Source organism: Hippopotamus amphibius, chromosome 9 (assembly GCF_030028045.1).
Source record: "Hippopotamus amphibius kiboko isolate mHipAmp2 chromosome 9, mHipAmp2.hap2, whole genome shotgun sequence".
NCBI lineage: Eukaryota > Metazoa > Chordata > Mammalia > Artiodactyla > Hippopotamidae > Hippopotamus > Hippopotamus amphibius.
Genome location: NC_080194.1, coordinates 84,301,710 through 84,311,113, shown reverse-complemented (window position 1 = coordinate 84,311,113; position 9,404 = coordinate 84,301,710). Strand labels below are relative to the sequence as shown.

Below are 9,404 nucleotides of genomic sequence, written 5' to 3'. Positions count from 1 at the left end.
CTTTAAGGACACACATGGGGTCAAAGTTTTGAAAGGACGGAAAAAGATATTTCACGCAAGTGGAAAACGAAAGAGAACTAGAGTAACTAGCTTTACTTATATTTGATAAAACAGACTTTAAGTTAAAAATGGTCACAAGGGACAAAAAAAGGTCATTATGTAATTGTAAGAGGCCAATTCATCAAGAAGATGTAATAACCATAAACTATATGCACTAAATATCAGAGCACCTAAATATATTTATCAAATACTAACAGAGCTGAAGGCAGACATTGACAACAATACAAAAAGAATATAGGATTATGATACCCCACTTTCAACAATGGATGGATTGCCCAGAAAGAAAATTAATAAGGAAATGTTAAACTTGAATTATGCTTTAGACCAAATCATCCTAACAGACATATACAGAATATACTGTCCCACAGCAGAAAAATACTTCTCAAATGCACACAGAAAACATTTTCTAGGATATATCATATGATAAGTCATAAACAAGTCTTAGGAAATTTTAGAAGACTGAAATCATTCCAAGTGTCTTTCCTTCCACATTTGTTTGAAACTAGAAATCAATAACAGGAGGACATCTGCAAAACTCACAAATATGTGGAAATTAAACAACACACTCCTGAAATACCAATAGGTCAAAGAAGAAATTTTTTAAAATCTTGAGATAGACAAAATAGACACACAACATACCAAAACTTATGAACTACAGCAAAAGCAATTCTATGAGGGAAATTTTTATTTTTTTATTTTTCTTGAAGGTTAGTTGATTTGCAATGTTATGTTAGTTTCTGGTATACAGCAAAGTAATTCAGACAAATATAGATAATAGATACAGATATAGATATGGATATATTCCTTTTCAGGTTCTTTTTTATTATTGTTTATTACAAGATATTGAATATAGTTCCCTGTGCTATACAGTAGGATCTTATCTATTTTAATATAGTATTTTGCATATGCTAATCCCAAACTCCTAATTTCTCTCTCCCCCACCTTTCCCCTTTGGTAACCATAAGTTTGTTTTTTATGTCTGTGAGTCTGTTTCTGTTTTGTAAAAAAGTTTATTTGTATCATATTTTAGATTCCATGTGTAAGTGATATCATATGATATTTGTCTTCCTGTTTGACTTACTTCACTTGTATAATAATCCTCAGGTCCATTGATGTTGCTGCAAATGTTATTATTTCATTTTTCATGGCTGAATAGTTTTCCATTGTATGTATATACCACATCTTCTTTATCCATTCATCTGTCGATGGACATTTAGGGTGCTTCCATGTCTTGGATATTGTAAAAAGTGCTTGCTGTGAACATTAGGGTGCATGTAGCTTCTTGAATTAGAGTTTTGTCCAGATAAATGCCCAGGAGTGAGATTGGTGGATCATATGGTAACTCTATTTTAAGTTTTTAAAGAAACCTCCATACTGTTTTCCATAGTGTCTGTACCAATTTACATTCCCACCAACAGTGTAAGAGGGTTCCCTTTTCTTCACATCTCTCTAGCATTTATTATTTGTAGACTTTTTTTTTTTCCTTTGGCCATGCTGCATGTGGGATCTTAGTTCCATGACCAGGGATTGAACCCATGCCCCAGACAGTGGAAGTGCAGAGTTTTAAGCACTGGACCACCAGGGAAGTCCCTATTTGTACACTTTTTAATGATGGTCATTGTTACTGGTGTGAGATGATACCTCATTGTAGTGTTGATTTGCATTTCTCTAATAACTAGTAATGTTGAGCACATTTTCATATGCCTATTGGCCATCTTTATGTCTTAAGACAGAAATTTTTAGTAATAAATACCTGCACTAAGAAAAAGATGTAAAATAAGCTCCCTAAATTACACCACAGGAAACTAGGAAAAGAAGAACAAATCAAGTCCAGCATCAGAAGAAAGAAAGAAATAATAAAGATCAGAGTAGAAATAAATGAAGTGGAAAGCAGAAAATCAGTAGTAAATATCAAAAAAAAAAAAAACCCACAAGATCTGGTTTTTGAACAGATGAATAAAATGAAAAAGGAAACATTTTAACTGATAACACAGAAATACAAAATCTCATATACTATGAAAAATTATATACCAACAAATTGGATAACCTATAAGAAATATATTCATAGAAATGTACAAGTTAGCAAGCCTGAACCATGAAGAAACAGAAAATCTCAACAGACCAATAATGAGTATGTAGAATTTATCAGAAATCAAAAACCTCCCAACAAAGAAAGCAGGACTAGGTGGTTGCCCTGATGGGTTCTACCAAACACGTAAAAAAAGAATTAACTCAAAACCTTCTCAAACTCTTCCCAAAAATTGAAGTGGAGGGAACTCTTTCAAACTTACTTTACAAGGTCAATGTTACCTTGATACAAAATTCAGATAAGGACACTACAAAACAATAAAACTACATGCCAATATCCCTGATGAATATAGATGCAAAAATTACCAGCAAAATTTTAGCAAACTGAATTCAGCAGAACCTTAAAAAAATCATACACCATGATTAAGCAGGTTTCATCACTGAGATGGAAGGATGGTTTAACATACACAAATCAATAAATGTGATACACCATGTTAATAGAATGAAAGATAAAAAAATCATATGATCATCTCAATAGATGCAGAAAAAGCATTTGACAAAATACTGCATCCTCTCATGGTAAAGCTCAACAAATTGAATACAGAAAGAATGACTTCAACATGATAAGGCCATATATGACAAGCACACAGCTAACATCATACTCAACAGTGAAACTTTGAAAACTTTTCTTCTAAGATCAGGAAAAAGGCTAGAGTGCCCACTCTCACTCTCTTACTTATCTTAGTACTAGCCAGAGCAATCAGGAAAGAAAAAGAAATAGAAGGTCTCCAAATCAGAAAGAAGTAAAATTATCTGTTTGCAGATGATACTGTTTTGTATAGAAAATCCTCAAGACTCCACCCCAAAACTAGTGAAAGAATCAGTTAATCAACTGGTAATGTAAGACCTAATCAACAAATTCAGTAAAGTTGCAGGATACAAAAATGAGTATATGGAAATCAATTGTATTTCTATTCACTAACAACAAAATATCTGAAAAATAAGGAAAGAAAATAATTCCAATGGGGAAGAGATGGCATCTTTAATAAATGGTGTTGGTAAACTGGATTATCTCATACAGCAGAAGAGAAAGTCTAAATCTTTGATATCACATAGGTGATAAGGTTTTTTTGTTGTCATGAGGTCATGATTGGGGAGAAATGATAGAAGAATTGAAGGAAAAGTTAAAAAGTAAAAAGTGTATGGAGCTGTTGACATTAGAATTATCCAGGTTAAGATGATTAAAGAACAAAGAGAAGACAGAGGGCTGGAGCTCTGACCTACCTGTCAATTTAGCAAAACTTCATCTGAAAAAATAATGATTAAACATATTTCTAAATAACAAAGGGGTCAGAAAGAATAAATTAAAGGGAAATTTGGAAATATTTTGAATTGAAAAAATAATAAAAATAAAATAAGAATCTCTCCTGAGGAAATAATAAGAAATGTAGACAAAAATTTTAACACAAAGTAATAATTATAGCATTACTTATAATAATAAAATATTGAAGCCTTGGCACAATTTTAATTTTCAACAATAGGAAAAAGCTTAAATCAAATGATATACCTACATGATGAAATCTATGAAAAATTATGATTCAAAAAACATTTCTTGATAAATGCTCACATTATAATGATAATGTTTTATAACATGACATATGGGACATGATCATAGTGGAAGAATGTTATACTCCAGATAAGATTGTCCTTTCCTGATCTCTAAATGGTGGCCTATATCAGTCAGCTATTGCTGTAGAACTATCTCACAAAATCTCATTGGTGTACAACAATGAATATTTGTTCCTCACATGTCTACAAGATCACTGTGATGGTGCATCTTGTCTGGTCACAGGTGGGAAGCTCTGCTTCAAGATCTGTTCCACATGTGTTCATCATGAGAATCAGTTGTAGGCGGCAGCAGTTACCTAGGAGAAGCTCTTCTCAAGGCAATGGCAGAAGCACAAGAGGGCAAGTCCCACCATGCACACATATCTCATGAACTTGCTTGCATCACACCTGCTAATATCCCATTGGCTAAAATGGGTCACATGGCCTAGATAACCATCAGTGAGGCATGGAAATATGGGCTACCTATAATGAGACCATGGCAAAGGTATAGATGCATAATACTATTAAGTGAGTGACAGATTTTGACCCATAATGAAAACTACCACACTGAAATACAGTTGTTCCTCAGCATCTGCAGGCAGTTGATTCCAGGACCCACCTCTGCATATGCATAATTAACCTTCCTTATCTGCAGTTGCGTATCTGTAGGTTGAACCAATGGTGGATCTTGTAGTACTGTATGTATTTAATTTTTAAAACCTGTGTGTAAGTAGACTGGCATAGTTCAAATCAGTGTTTTGTTCAAGGGTCCACTGTATAGGTAATCTTTAGTCTTCATACCTTTTTTTAAAAACTCCAAAATTGTAGCAATAAATATGAGTTGCTTCAAGAATCAGAAAAAGAAAAATCATGTACCTCATTTGCTAAAATAGATGAATAACCGTGTTTAAATCTGTGTGCTAGGTTAAAAATAATTGCCATCCCAGCATTTTCAGCTATCCAGGCCTCTCGACCTCATTACAGCATTGACCAGATGGAGGTGATATGGTAGGGTCTGGACAGAAGATCAGAGGACCAAACTGTCACTCTATGACTATAAGGGTTGAACCCACAGTGATGCATCCATGATGAAGGATGCCTCTGCTCTTTCTCTCCTCCTCAGCCATATCTTTCCCCATGCTTCTTCTGTGATTGGCTCCTTTTCTTTTAACCCCTAGAATATTCTCTGTCCCATATTCTTCTAAGCTGTTTCCATCCATAAATCATTCTTAAAAACTCTTTTATACCACTTTAAAACAAGGAAGGCTATGTATATGTAGAGAGACAAACAGACAAACAGACAGGTGTGAATATATGTGTCTTCATAAGGAATAAGCATCAGTTGTTTCTTTTAAGGAAAATTCAGGGATGGAATAACTAGAAGGGAAGAAGACATAGCTTCACAGTATAACCTCCACTTACGTTGTTTAATTGTTTACCTTGTGCAAGTATTGCTTAGTCAAAATATTTTTATATATTTTAATAAAAGTTAATATCCTTTTTAAATGAAAATTAGAGAAGAGTCCATTTTTCTCATGACTAAGCGGAATTCCAGAAAGATGAAGTGATTTGCTTCAGGTCATGCAAAAGCTAGAGGAAGTGCAGAGAACTAGATGAGAGAGTTCCATCAGGGAAGGATCTAAGATTTATTAAGTGCCTGGCATTTAATTTTCTCAAAAACCCCACGAAGTCAAGACCATTGTCTCACTTTTAAAAATACAGAAATTAATATTTGAAAACATTAAGTAATTTGCTCAAAGTTACACGGGTATCAACTGAGCTTACCAGTTGATACAAAACCAACTTCACTACATGCCTCACAAATTGCTGTTTCCTTTACTACCTACTGAATGTGGCTAAATCAGCTCACGCACCAGACACACAAACCACACATCCAACAAGTCTCCTGATTTCAGTTCTCTTTCCCTGTTTCATACTGACTACCGCAATATCTTCCCCCCAACACTCTCAGTTTTAATAATATCAACCCCTTTGATCTGTGTCATACTAAAGGGAAAAACTAGTCACTCATTCAAAGTTCACTTTTTCCCAAAAAAAAGAGAAACTTCCCAAAGAAAAGCTCATATGACAAAGTGTCTCCTCAGCACTTAGCATGTTAATGCTTTTCCAGAGAACCTTCCTTTATTAATAACAAGTGATTGAGAGCCACGCAGTCTGATGTACTCTATACACCTTTACTCAATGTTGTGGATTTATAATCCAGTCAAGGTGAATACTCGCTTTCCCAGATATGCCTGCGTGAGAACATCAGTGCAATCTGCAGTGCCTTAAAATTCTGTGTCCATCAACAGATGAATGGATAAAGAAGATGTAGTACATATATATAATGGAATAATACTCAACCATAAAAAGAAATGAAATTGGGTCATTTGTAGAGATGTGGATGGACCTAGAGTCTGTCATACAGAAAGATGTAAGTCAGAAAGAGAAAAAAATATTCTATGTTAACACATATTTGTGGAATCTAGAAAAACGGTACACGTGAAACTGTTTGCAGTTAAGGAATAGAAACGCAGATGTAGAGAACGGATGTGGGTAGAGAGGGGAGAAGAAGAGGGTGGGATGAATTTGGAGATTAGGTTTGACATAAATACCCTGTAAAATACATAGGTAGTGGGAACCTGTTGTATAACACACGGAGCTCAACTTGGTGCTCTGTGATGACCTAGGTGGGTGGGATGGTGGGGGGCAAGCAGGTCCAAGAGAGAGGGGATATATATGTGTATATATATATATAGCTGATTCACTTCATTGTACAGCAGATATTAACACAACATTGCAAAGCAATTATACTCCAATAAAAATAATAATTATTATTCCTAAAAAAAAAAATATGTGGAAATGGCCTCTTCTAATAATCAGCTGCTTGGTATGACCTTAATAACTTACTAGATCCCGCAAGTTATTTATTCCTCTTTTGGAACTTACAGACACTTACTAGATTTTCCTGCACCACAGATTTTTCCATCATAGATAAAACACCCAAATTAACCCTTGGGAAAAAACTCTTAAGTTCTGACTCTCTTAGACTTGAAATAATGTAAGAAATTTTCCATCCCAGCATCTTTATACCCCTTAAACCTATGAAAGTTCTAATTTACTAAGCTGAGTCCCTCAGTTTCCATACATAACCAGGAATTAGCACGCTTTGTCTGCTATCTGGGAGCTACATAACTTGCCACCCACACACCACAATTTTAACACAAGTGTCTCGTCATGTTGCAGAAATCGAATCGGTCTGTTGAGAAACCAAGCACCACACTCAGGTTTATTAAGCTGGCAGTCCCAGACGAGCTAACGCTCTAAATTTCTGGGGGCCCTGAGCTCAGGGGGAGCTTTGCTTTTATAGGGGTCAGTGCACATGGTTACAGTTAGCATTGGTTGGTTGATTACCTGGTTACTATAGGTTACGGGCAGTTACAGAGCATCGGAGTTGCTATGGGTTACACACAGGGGGTTTCCAAACAGAAACTTGCAGGAGCAAGAGCAGAACATTCCATACTTATCAGAACATCTTAAGGTTACAATTGATTGCTAAGTCATCTTGTTCTTATCTAGGCAGAGCAAGCAGATTTTACAGAAGAAGAGTAAGCATGAAGTTATTTCTAGCTGAGCTCAAACTTCTAATTTTCCTATTCAGCCATGGCTAGGATCAAGTTGAGTAAATATTTGTCTCCCACCCTCTTGAAAAAAAAATGTAATGGTAAAAATTATTTATTGAGAAGTTACATTAAATACCTATAAATAGAATCACATTTTAATGTACTAATATATCGTACTTTCAAAATTAAATCTCCAAAGGCAACAAGGAAATGAAGCCAGAAAACATGGCACGAAGGAAAACCAAGGAGATTGTAATTCAAGGGCCTGCATTCCAGTCCTAGTTGTGGCACCAGTTAGTTCTGTGGCCATAAAAATTTATATATTTCTAAGCCTCTAACATCTATTAAATGAGGAGATTTTATTAAATTATTTATAAGGCCCATTCAAAATTAAGTGATCTATAATTGTAGAAAACTTTGCCTTAAATGATTTTGGAATTGTCAACGTGAGTCAGGAACAGGGAAAATAGATCTGCACTAAACACTCATCCAAACATAAAGACTTAAGGACAAGAAAGATGTGGTACATACATATATGTTCAAGAGCGTGAGAAACTGGAATTTCCATCCTTCACTGAACACACTAACTAATAAACAAAACATTGTACCTTCTTCTTTAAATATCACTCTTTCTCTAGAAAATATTTTACTTCCCAAGGTTTTCCTCAGAGCAACTTTCACATCCTTGTTCCTCAAACTGTAGATCAGTGGGTTTAACATGGGTACCACAATGGTATAGAACACGGAGGACACTTTCCCTTGGTCAAGGGGCAAAATAGAAGGTGATTTGAGATACACAAAAGCCCCAGAACCAAAGAAAGGAGAAACCACAATTATGTGGGAGCTGCACATACTGAAAGCTTTGGCCTGCCCTCAGTGGAGTGAATGTGGAGAATGCAGGAGGGAATTAGAGCATAAGAGATGAAGATGGTGACAATGGGCATTCCGATGTCAATGGCCATGAGTGTGAAGAGCACCAGCTCATGCACATAAGTGCTGCTGCAGGAGAGCTCGAGGAGAGGAGGGATGTCACACATGAAATGATTGACAGGGTTGTCGGCACAGAAGGTCAGACTTGCTATGCTTCTCATGTGGGCCATGGCGCCTGAAAACCCCATCACATAGACACCCAACAAAAAGAGCAAACAGACCTCAGGAGACATGGTGACTGTGTATACCAGTGGGTTACAGATGGCGACATAGCGGTCATATGCCATCACTGACAGGATGAAGGACTCAGAGATGACAAAGAAGCAGAAGAAAAAGAGTTGAGTCATACATCCTGCATGCAAGATGATGTTCTTCTTTGAGACAAAACTCATCAGCATTTTGGGAGAGATGGCAGTGGAGTAACAGAAGTCTATTAAGGAGAGGTTGAAGAGGAAAAAGTACATGGAGGTGTTTAGGCGAGAGTTCAGCCCAATCAGTGTTATCAAGCCCAGGTTCCCCACTGTGGTGACCATGTAGAAACCTCGAAACAGGAAGAAGAGGAGGATCTGGAGTCCTGGCTGGTCTGTTAAGCCTGTGAAGATGAATTCTGTCACAGAAGTCTTCTCAGCTGCCATTCTTCTCTGGAGAAGGGCATTCCATGGGGAAAAGAAAAGAGAACCACTCAGAGAGAAATACCACCATCCTCCTGGTACCCACCCTCCACTCCTGAGAATGGAATCCACAGAAATTTGAGCTTTAATGTTGAGGGAAGGTTTTTACTGTTTGCTATGGATCTATCTGCATAACCCCAGTGCCTTTAACTTCCAGAGAACAAAGAAGAGGCTAGACTTTGCGTCCAGAGTGAGAACTGGCGCTTCTAGAGAAAGCAGTAATTTATTCATATTCCAATTCATTCAAAAATAAGGTAGATGTCTTTTAGATCTTTAAATCAGTCCATTTTCTATGTCTTCTCTCTCCTGCCTCTGCTTCAGTTGCTGTCACCTGGGCCTCTTCCCTAGTGAGAATCCTGACTGACAGAAGACACTGTGACTTCTCAGCACTCCAACCTCTGGGTCACTGCTGTCAAATCAAAAAAGTGAGATCACATTTCTCCAACATCTCCTAGCTCTAGGGATTTAGGTTTAATGATAATTG

The 9,404-nt window shown here is 36.5% G+C and overlaps 1 pseudogene; it reads right to left on the bottom strand.

Moving 5' to 3' along the window:
* Positions 1-7,796: 7,796 nt before the first annotated feature.
* Positions 7,797-8,884, bottom strand: LOC130860921 (olfactory receptor 8B12-like; annotated as a pseudogene).
* Positions 8,885-9,404: the final 520 nt, after the last annotated feature.